A 9246-nucleotide genomic window follows, 5' to 3' on the forward strand; every position below is an offset into this window, starting at 1 on the left:
AATTTCTTGTAATAATATGCTCTACAACTTTGCAGAACACATCAATGTGTTATATTGACACTGAAGAAAAATAATTTTTTTTATTCACTTTTAGGAGGATTAATCAAAATTTAGATTCCACCAGACGATAGAGCTTTTAATTTCAAGAAACTATTCTAAAGGTTCGATAAACCTAAAACCAAGTTTTCCCAGTCAAAACTCTAGTACGCACGTTTTCTTTGGATTGAGGCTATTGTGCGTGCGAGTAACTGTGTTACAAAAGTTGGCGCGAGTGTTTGTAACAATATACCTTGTTACATGTGTTTATGTACGTTGAAATTTAGGTGCAAGTTCGAGTTAGCAAATGATAAGTTAGAAAATTTTCGAATGAAACGTTGTGTGGGTACGACTTGCATCGTTGCATATAAGATAAAGCGACACCTAGCGAGGAATAGTAAAACGTTAGATAAGACAGAATACACAGTGTTACTGGATGGTATAAATTGAGGGGGATTTCTGCCACGTTGTACCGACGTTATGACATCATTCGGGAAACTTCCAGAAATTTCCTATATAACTGATTGAGTAGTAGGTAGCGGGAGCAAGTAAATAGAAAACGACCAATCAGAGCACAGCACGCTAACACCTTTCGATCGCTTGTGAGGTGGAAAGCGTGATCGACTCGTTCACTTTGGTGGAGACCGTACTCGAGTTAAGTTAAACTTTATCGAGCAGTGTGAATCATTTAATTTGAATAAGTTAATTTGATATTTAAGTTGATACGCGAGTGAATATTTAATTCGAAATTGTATTGTGAGTGTTTGAAACATTTAGGACCAAGATGTGTTTTAACTAGTTTTTTAACTTTGCAGTACGCGTTCGGAAAAACTATATAGTTAAAGTTTTAGAAAATTATTTTGAAATTTGTGCTGATTCAGGTAAGGATAAAAGTTGTCGAAGTAAGTGAAAACCAACTAATGTGAACACGTTGAATAGGTTCACCCACCAATTCAACGTGGGTGCTAGTCTAGGCTGAAACTCGAGGGTGGATTGTGGTCGTGCTGTCTGGCAAGCCGCTGGTTCTCCACCGACAGTGTTCCGGGGACGCATTTACCCCGACGAATTCTTGGCCGTCGTCAACATCGGCCGCGGTGCCGCCACCCAGCGCATACGACCTGCCACTGATACTGCTGCTCGCCTAGAAACCACGTGGGATGATCTCGACCACCGTTGGACACTTGTTAATCCGTCCACGAAAGCAAGTAAGCACGCATGTTTGAGTTCAGAAGAACGAAAAAAAGTGAAAGTTGGTTAGAAGCAAATAAAAATAAGCTAGTGGCGCCAAAAGAAAAGCTAGGAAGAATCTGCACAAATTATTTTGAGCCGGGTCGAGTTAGAGGTGAATAAAACACGTGAAGTCGGGAAACTAAAAAAAGGCATTTTGGTTAGTGCGATTAGTAAAAATTGACCCTGTTCGATTAACGTAAAGATTGTGCGCCTCCATTAGAGTGTTAAAGGTAAGCGTGGTGCTGATTTGGTCTCGCGCTCCCTAAACGATTTTCGCAGTATTTTGGTTAGACTTTGTGGTTTGGATTTCGTTACACCCGCCCGGTGGTAAGAGTCTTTGGCCGGACATCGACGTGCTCTAGTGGCCTTCTCTGGCTTAGGGAAGTGGCGCTTAAGTCACTAGAGTGTAGTAAACTGCCACAGAGTTCCGAATACGAACGATTGAGTCGGAAGGAACAAAAGGCGAAGTTACATTTTGGCGCCCAACGTGGGGCCACGTTCTTTAGTCGAAAATCTGCAAAGTGGGAAATTTTTTTTTAGTAAATTTGAATTTTACATTTGGAATAATTTTAAGTGGGTTTCGGATTTGTATATATAGGTAACGTTTAGTATAGGCATTCGTAGGTATAGGATTAGGTTTAAATTGTATTATATTTTCATTTTTCTATATTTCTTTTTACTCTACAAATTAATTATTTTTACAATTGTTTTTTTTTACCTGAACTAAATATTAAATTTGCTTTTTTCGAGTCTAATAATGGCTGAGGCTCAACCTGAGGTGGCCCAGTGTGGGAAAGCCCAGGATGTGGCACATTTTTATCGGATGAATGTTTCGCATTTAGAAGAATACGAACTCGACTATGAACTTATCTTACGCGGATCCTCAATCGAAGGAACTAGGCAAGATAAGGAACGTCGGTTACGAAATCGGTTACGTGATGATGAAAAGGAAAAACGACGGTATAGTAGTTCGCGTACGGCATCAGAAGAGTGCGCACTTATTGAACCGCGTTTAGTGGAAATTGAAAATTCAATTTTGAACGATTTCAATCCCGCCGCGAAAGCAAGATTGTACCATTACTATAATAGATTGCGTTGGTGTTTTGTCGATACACCCGAACAAGAAGAAAGTCGGAGTACTTTGGTGGATATTATTAAAGTTATGCTGTCAACGTATTTCAGTGAGGTAGTGAGTGATAGTGATGAAATTTTTGAATCGATTCCGCCGCTGGCTGATGAATTAGCGGGAGTGCAACAAGAAGGGGAGAATATTCCAAGTACAGAGAGATCGAGAGAAGAATCAGGACCATCGGGTGCAACAGTAGTGGAACCTTTGAGACCGACAGGGACCACCCCGAAGAACTTAGAACTGCGACGACGTGTATCATTCTCGGAACGTACAGTAAGCGAAAACAGAGCTGCTCAGTCACCACTAGGACCACCCTCGGAAAGAAGGGACAGAGTAGAACGAACCCCTGCTGGCTTTGGAAATAGCTACGTGAATCGGGACGTGCCTGGTCGACCGCCAACACGGGAGACAAACGAATATGTGCATGTTTCGGAAATCAACGAGTATGTAAGGAAATGCATCGAACAATACCTTTCAAGTGAACGGAGGCAAATTGTGGTACAGGAGACCGTTGACCGCCTAGCTGAAGGACTTCTAAAGACGAATCTTCGAGATACGGAAGTGATGAACATCTCTAGAGCACCAATTCCAGAAGCACTACATCCGGAATCTATTATGGCAAAGAGGAGTCAGGAGTTACGACGTTGGTCTGTCGTTCCTGGTGAACTTAAAGTACCACCATCGGCAGCACGCAGTCGCATATGTACAGATGCAGCGTTCAATCGAACTGTACCGCGTGAGTCGGATTTCTCACAGCCCAGAAGTACCCCGCTGACTGACATTAATAATATAGCGGAAAATCCGTTTGAACCGCGACGATCGTCGTCGAATGGACAAAGACGAACGGAACGATACCCGCATCAAATTTGTAAAATTATCGGGACTTGGCCGAAGTTTAGTGGAGATAACAGTACCGTTCCTTTGGTGTCTTTCCTAAGAACAATTGATATGTTATGCCGATCGTACGAAATTGAAAAGGAGGAACTTAAGCCGCATGCGCACCTGCTGTTCACAGGCGATGCATACACCTGGTATACGACCTACGTGGACAAGTTTAGCACTTGGGATGCGTTGCTATATTATTTAACCATGCGGTACGATAACCCAAATCGTGATCGGTTTATTAAAGACGAGATGAGAGCTCGGAAACAGAAGCCTAACGAACTTTTTAGTGCGTTTCTGACGGATCTGGATGCTTTAGAACAAAGATTAATACACCCCATGTCTGAATTTGATAAATTCGAGCTTGTAGTGGAAAACATGAAAATGTCCTATAAGCGACGATTAGCCTTGGAGGACATTCATTCTGTGGAAGATTTAGCACAAAAATGCTATCGTTTTGATGCGCTCGAACAAGCCTTATTTAATCCTCGTTCGAGGGGAGTTGGTCAGGAAGTGCACGCAGTGGTAGCAGAATATGATGAAGAGTCGGACGGAGAACTGAACGCGATCGAAGCGAAAACAACACGCAAGACAAATCAGGTAAAAGTTGGTAGAGAGTCAGTTGAGCAAAGAAGTCAAAATGAAGTATTCTGTTGGAATTGTCAGAGGAAAGGACACTTTTGGCGCTTGTGCCCAGAAGCGAAACAAGTTTTTTGTCATTTGTGTGGGCATACCGGAAGAGTAGTTGCTAATTGTCCTGGTAATCATCAGATGATTAGTAGACAAGTAAGTGAATCAAAAAACGTGAGGAAAGAAGATGCTTAAGGAACCAAGCTTCTTCTAACGTCGCAAATACGGTTCCAACAAACACTCAACCATGGCAATTCTCACAGTACACTGAAGTAATGCAGATCGACGTGAAACCTCACAAATGTCCGCGAATTAAGGTCAAAATATTAGGTCACGAAATAGAGGCATTGGCAGATACCGGAGCGGCAGTAACAATATTAAATTCTTCGGAATTAGTGCGTAAACTTGGTTTACAAATTCATCCAGTTCATCTAAAGATACGAACAGCTGACGGAACCGCTCACCGATGTATAGGTGGTACAAATGTGCCATATACGTACGGTTCGAAAACAATAGTGGTATCTACTGTAATAGTGGAAGGGATCTCGCAAAAACTAATATTAGGAATGGATTTCCTCAATGCGTTTGAATTTGAGCTGCGTAGTCCGCTAACAGTGAGCTCGGAAATTGATTTGATAGACTTTAATTATGTCGAAAACTACTTTGGCGATAATGAAGAGTCGATTGTGTTCACGATAATGCCGGAAAATGTACACGACCCCACTCAAACCTGCGAAAATCCTGAAAGGGATTACAGTCTTGAGCTGCCTACGCTAGATTACCCTGAAGATTCTGTTAACGGCCTGGAAGATATCAAAACCGAGCACCACCTTACTGAGGCGCAACGTTCAATACTCTTCAAAGCGGTGAAGAAAATCCCGTGCACGAGTGAAGGAAATTTAGGGAGGACAAGCGTGCTAAAACATAGCATCGAACTGATACCCGAGGGAAATTTTAAAAGGAAATACCCCATGTATAAATATTCACCTGCGGTAGAACGCGAAGTGGATAACGAAATAGAACGCATGAAGTCTCTTGGTGTGATAGAGGAGTGTCACGGACCAGTCGATTTCCTGAATCCCATCCTACCCGTCAAGAAGGCTAGCGGGAAGTGGAGGATATGCTTGGACTCTAGGGGACTAAATCAGGTGACAAAACGAGACGATTTTCCATTCCCGAGCATGACGAACATTTTGCACCGAGTAAAAAAATCAAAGTACTTTTCGATCATCGATCTATCGGAGTCTTACTACCAAGTTCCTTTGGAAACTAACTCAAAAAACAAAACTGCGTTCCGTACAGGAAAGGGATTGTACCGCTTCACTGTAATGCCATTTGGTCTGACGAATGCACCGGCTACAATGGCCCGCCTAATAACCAAAGTATTAGGACACGACCTCGAACCGTATGTGTATACGTATCTCGACGACACTATAGTCGCTACAGAGACTTTTGACACACATATTCGAATGTTGGAGAAAATCGCTGAAAGATTCCATGCTGCTGGTTTAACAATAAACATACAGAAAACGAAATTTTGCCAAACTACAATAAAATACTTAGGGTATGTTCTTTCGGAAGATGGCTTATCAATCGATCCTGCAAAGATTCAACCGGTTTTAGATTACCCGACACCTAAGACTGTGAAGGATATTAGAAGGTTATTGGGACTTGCTGGCTTCTACCAAAAGTTCATCCCGAATTATTCGGACATTACTGCACCAATATCGGACCTCCTAAAGAAAGGTAAAAAGGTTTCATGGTCAACCGAAGATGATATCTCCTTCAATAAGCTTAAATCTGCCCTAGTATCGGCGCCCATTCTCGCAAACCCTAATTTTGACTTGGCGTTCATAATCGAAACCGACAGTTCGGATCAAGCAATCGGCGCAGTATTAACGCAAGTCCAGGGAGGCGAACGGAAATGCCTTGCTTTCTTCTCGAAAAAGCTATCGGGAACGCAACGACGGTATAGCGCAACTGAGCGAGAGTGTTTAGCGGTTCTTTTAAGCATAGAACATTTCAAGCACTTTGTAGAAGGAACTCGGTTCGTTGTACAAACTGACGCAATGAGCTTAACCTTCTTACAAACAATGTCAATCGAATCAAAATCACCGCGAATAGCTCGATGGGCTTTGAAACTATCCAAATACGACGTTTCGTTTCAGTATAAAAAGGGAACGGAAAACATTTCGGCAGATTTTTTATCGCGGGGCGTTTATCAAATATCAGCCGATGTGCCGGACGAATACATATCTGGTTTACGCGAGCAGATTGATAAATATCCCCAAAGATATAAAGATTTCCAAATTGTCGATGGGAAAGTCTATAAATATATCACACACACATCAGAATTGGACGATGGCGGTTTTAGATGGAAATACGTCGTGCCAGCCGCAGAGAGGAAAGCCATCGTACAACAAACCCATCAAGAAGCCCACCTCGGCTTTGTCAAAACTTTAGGAAAAGTTCGAGAAAAATATTATTGGCCAAAGATGTCCATTGATGTTAAACGATACTGTGCAACTTGCGAAGTTTGCAAGGAATCCAAAGTAGATAACGTCAAATGTACACCACCATGCGGAAAAAGGAAAATCTGTTCGAGACCCTGGGAAATGATATCGCTAGACTTTCTAGGTCCATATCCACGTTCCAAAAAGGGCAACATTTGGTGCTTGGTAGTATCCGATTTCTACTCCAAGTTCGTCATGGTGCAATGTATGCGGTCAGCTACAACGCAAGCAGTCTGTACGTTCCTAGAAAACATGGTGTTCCTCGTATTTGGTGTCCCATCAATTTGTATATCAGACAACGCATCAGTTTTTACGTCGAAATTGTTCGAAAAACTGTTAAAGTCATACCAGGTAACGCATTGGAATTTGGCCGTGTATCATCCGGGACCAAATCCTACTGAGCGTGTAAATCGCGTCATAGTAACGGCTATACGATGCTCACTAAACAAAAAAGACTCTCATAAAGAATGGGACGAAGACGTTAATCGTATTGCAATGGCTATACGAACCTCCGTACATGACTCCACAGGATTTACCCCGTACTTCCTTAACTTTGGCAGGAACATGATCAGCAGTGGAGAGGAATACGAAAACGTGAGAGAAGCGGAAGACGAAAATCGCATCACGAAGTTCCGGGACAACCAAAAAAAATTGCTAGAAGTGGTTCAAAATAACATGAAAAATGCATATCGTAAATACGCGCATCACTACAACTTGCGAAGCAACCCAAAAAGACAGTTCGAAGAAGGCGAAATAGTTTATAAGAAAAACATTCATCAGTCTGATAAAAATAAAAACTTTGTTGGCAAATTTGCTAACAAATTTACAAAAGTTCGTATAAAACAAAAACTAGGATCTAACACTTTTGCCCTAGAAGACCTAAATGGGAACAGAATCTCAGGGACCTATCATGCCTCATTCTTGAAAAAAGCCTAAACCTAGCCTCCTAAGCTACGTCGGTAAGTGTCTGTGGTTAGACCTTACATAAACAAAAATGCCTAACCGGTAAAAAAATACACAATGTGGATATTTCATTAACAAACCTAACCCGATGTCGACGTCGAGCTCGCTCCGTCCATCGTGGCCAAAACTGCTCCAGCTATGTCGGTGAGTGCTGGGAACCTAGCCTCGCATAAACGAGAAACATAAATCCGTAGCAAATACTCATTAGAGGAACCTAAAATAGAAAAATAAAACGAGCATTAGAAAAGAAAAGGTAAACAAAGTCGGACTGATGCGATGTTGAACCATCTCCATCAATCGCGACACGAACCTGAAAAAAAAACAAACAAATTAGTTATTTGTTCGAACTAGAGGAATAATATAAATATGTTAGTGTAATTAGTAAGAGTAATATGTGAGCCGCAAATTTAGTGGTAGCATGCAAAATGTAGATACAAAATACTTAGCTCTGAGTAACACGATAAGCAGCGACCTTGACCTTGTGAATCGGGAACCTTAGCCTTAAATTGAAGCGGGTCCAGGTTGTAGTACAGTAAGAGAGGGCAGTCATCACACTACTGCTTAAGCTCGAAGACGACAACATACGGCAAAATGGTTATTCAAAGCTGTAAGAAATAAGAATATTTCAATTAAATTTTATCAATAAGTGTATAGAATCGTTCAACTTACCTGCAAAATTAATTTAATTTGCAAAAGCAAATTTAACAGCACATTTCCACTTACAATCAAAACAAACTTTGACAGAATTAGCCAATGTTCGAAATTAGTTCGAATCACATAAATTTCGAAATTGGAACTTACATGAAAGCAATAGCCCAATGCATTCGAATACGTAGAGTGAATGAGGTAAATACGAGCAGAGGATGAATAAGTAAATAAGTTAGATATGTTCCATTCATTAATGGAGGAAAAAAAAACACTAGGGCAGAAACATGTTTTGTACCCAATGATAAGGTACAGTTATTAATTTGATGGGAATATGAAGCAATTGGGTTTTTCACAATTGTGTGAAGTAATAAATATGAGTAAGAAAAGTTATTGGTTTTTCACAATTTTGTGAAGTTATGAAGTAGGAGAATGGAAGGACTTGTTTCACAAATTTGTGAAGTTATACGAATTGGGGAATTTGGGGCGAAGTTTTAATTTTTCACATATATGTGAAGTTTAAAGTATAAGTAACAGTTTGGATTTTGTTAGTGGGGGGGAAATTGCGTGCATATGTAGATGCAAGCAATAGGGATGAATGAGATTAGAGTGACTGAAGTATTCGAAGGCACAAAACACGTTACAAATGCAATAGACCGGTTTTAAAAATGGTACGCAGATTAGAACGAAAAGTGATATAAAACGTACTAGTTTATTTTAAGATAGAAAAAAAAAGGTTTTGAAAACTTTTTTTTAAAGTTAGCGTGGGCGAATGTAACAATATACCTTGTTACATGTGTTTATGTACGTTGAAATTTAGGTGCAAGTTCGAGTTAGCAAATGATAAGTTAGAAAATTTTCGAATGAAACGTTGTGTGGGTACGACTTGCATCGTTGCATATAAGATAAAGCGACACCTAGCGAGGAATAGTAAAACGTTAGATAAGACAGAATACACAGTGTTACTGGATGGTATAAATTGAGGGGGATTTCTGCCACGTTGTACCGACGTTATGACATCATTCGGGAAACTTCCAGAAATTTCCTATATAACTGATTGAGTAGTAGGTAGCGGGAGCAAGTAAATAGAAAACGACCAATCAGAGCACAGCACGCTAACACCTTTCGATCGCTTGTGAGGTGGAAAGCGTGATCGACTCGTTCACTTTGGTGGAGACCGTACTCGAGTTAAGTTAAACTTTATCGAGCAGTGTGAAT

Source organism: Sabethes cyaneus, chromosome 1 (genome assembly GCF_943734655.1).
Source record: "Sabethes cyaneus chromosome 1, idSabCyanKW18_F2, whole genome shotgun sequence".
Lineage (NCBI taxonomy): Eukaryota > Metazoa > Arthropoda > Insecta > Diptera > Culicidae > Sabethes > Sabethes cyaneus.